A 2719-nucleotide genomic window follows, 5' to 3' on the forward strand; every position below is an offset into this window, starting at 1 on the left:
AGTACTCAGCAAAACAGTGTTGTGTACTGAGCCCAGGCATAAATCCAAACAGTTGGGGTGACAGGTGCCCCTGTATACGATACATGAGTCGGTTAAGAACAATACGTTCAAGCACTTTACAAACACACGATGTTAAAGATATGGGTCTATAATTATCTGAGTGTGGTTTGGGGATAGGAACAATGACACTCTTTGTCCAAGCATCAGGTAATACTCCTTCACGTAAACTCATTCTGTACAACACTAATAGTGGATTACCTGGTACGTGTGAGACTAATCTCAGTAGACTGTAAGTAATACCATCCTCTCCAGGAGCAGTTGATTTTCCCATCTTTAGTGCATGATTTAATTCCCATTCAGTTACATCATTAAGGTCCGACACGTCGATAGCTGTACAGGCAAGATTGATGGTTCGTTGTCTGTTGGGGCGTGTGTCATCAAGTTTGTGCTGTATGTTAATTGGGAGTGAGGTGTAGCTTGATGTTATTGCCCATTGATCAAGGAGGATGTTTGCTTGTTCTAGTGGGCTGTGGTGCAGCGGTTTGGTTGGGCTGCTTCTAGAGATTTTCCGTATCTTTTCCCAAACTTCAACAAGTGTTGTTTGCTCATTTATACTTTGTAGGAACTCTTCCCAATGTTTATTACGTATAACGTTGCTCATGTCTCTCACCTCTCTATTTGCAACTAGAAATGCATGCAGGTCACCTTGTGCTTTGGTTCGTTTGTACGTATCTCCAAGTTGCTTTACTCGTTCATGTTCTTTAACAAATACGGGGTCAAGGACCCACTTGGGTGGTGGCAGGTGTTGCCCACTTCTGCTAGGCTTACGACCTGTTCCCCAACACACCCATGTGTCATAGTAGGTAGTAATCGTATCAACGAGATCTCTGGAGAAGGCTTGTACATTCGTTATTGTGTAATCTTGATACCATTTTGATATACAATTAATAAAGTGGTCATGCAAGCCATATGGAATATTCATTTTCCGTCTCTGATGCCTATTAGGTACATCACACTGTACCCCATAGGAAGCAGAAACTGCATAGTGATCACTAACTAAGTGATTTACCAACGAACATTCCATCCTATCTTGCACAAGGTTTCTACCCATTACATAATCAAGTCTGCCTCCCAATAAATGAGTTTGGGTATCCGTAGTATACACGGTTAATCTGTTGTCATAAACATATTTGATAAATTTGCATCCATTATCGTTGTTAGTACTGTCTCCCAGCGTAATATGTCTAGCATTAAAATCTCCCATGTATATTGTCCCATGATTGTCTAGATCTGGGAACAATGTTACATTGAGTTTCTGGCTTCTGGCATATACGTTGAGGAATGAAAAGTGGCCTGCTGTAGTTTGTACATGAAAGTGATGGTACTGTGTGTGTACATTGTGTGACGTGCTCACAAGAATGTGCGGTAAATCACTTCTGACGTAAGTTAATAGGCCTGTGGCGTTACTGTTATTATAGGATGCATACCCTCTGATCTTTGGTGGGGTTTTGTTTATCATATTGGACGTGTAGGGCTCCTGTAAAGCAATTATATCTATGTTGTTACAGGTAACATATGCAATTAGGTCATTCAGTCTTTTGTTGATGCTACGAATGTTCCAACTGAGAAACCTAATGGTCCTCGTGTCAACAGCAGCCATCGTCTTGGTGTTGTTCCTCCCTGGGACTGGTGGTCCCATTGTTGTCCTCGTCCCACTTACACAATGCGTCAATAAGTGACTGTACTACGTAAAGAGCCACACCAACCTGGCGTTTGGTGTCGTCAGGAACATCTGGTGACATCATTAGATTCTTGATCACTGAGGAACTCGGGATGGTCCGCGAGTGAATGCTCTCTGTAAGTCGTATGGCATAATTACTGTCACGCAGAATATTATCCTTTTCATTCTCGTACTTGGCTTGAGCGCGTTCATTAAGGTCATGAATCATTTTAAAATATTCTGATGCAGGTCGAATTCCTTTTTCAGTTAATGTTTCTGTGTCACTATCACTGTTGTCATCCCTGAGTTGACTGACGACGTCGCTGCCACCGCCTCCGTTGTCGCCGCTGCTGTCGCCGCTGCCGCTGCTGCTGTTGCTGCCGCCGCCGCCGCCGCCGCCGCCGCCGCCGCCGCCGCCGCCGCCGCCGGCGCTGCTGCTGCTGCTGCTGCTGCTGCTGCCGCCGCCGCCGCCGCCGCCGCCGCCGCCGCCGCCACCACCACCACAGGAACCTTTACCAGCGCGGGCCACGGCTGTGACACAGCTGCATAGAGGCTGCTGTATCTCTTGTGAAGGAGCCTGACGTAGCGCCTGTATAATTTCAGTCAGTTCAGCTACCTGTGCTTGCAAGGTTGCCAACTGTTCTTTAACTGTTGTATCAGGCTGTTGTGTGTTGTCAGGGGCGTTGCTTGTACTGTCACCACTATGGGATGGGTCAACAGTACTAGAGCCGGCATCAGTAGGCACTTGTTGTGTCTCGGGCACTTGCCTCCTTGTGCCAAGGGAGGCTGGCCGTTTGGTACAGTCTGAGTGCCAGATGGTGACTCCCTCCATTCCACATCTGAAACACTTCAGCGGCGGTTTAGACGGAGCCACAGATTCAGGATGTTGTCCTGCTTCTGTTGCAGTGTTCTGTTGCTCCTGTTCCTGCTTTCTTTGGTCTCTGGTCTTCTTATACTGACAGTCCTTCAGTGGATGAGGACCGGAACAGAGAGCACACT

This window comes from Procambarus clarkii, chromosome 24 (assembly GCF_040958095.1).
Source record: "Procambarus clarkii isolate CNS0578487 chromosome 24, FALCON_Pclarkii_2.0, whole genome shotgun sequence".
In the NCBI taxonomy this organism is placed as follows: Eukaryota; Metazoa; Arthropoda; class Malacostraca; order Decapoda; family Cambaridae; genus Procambarus; species Procambarus clarkii.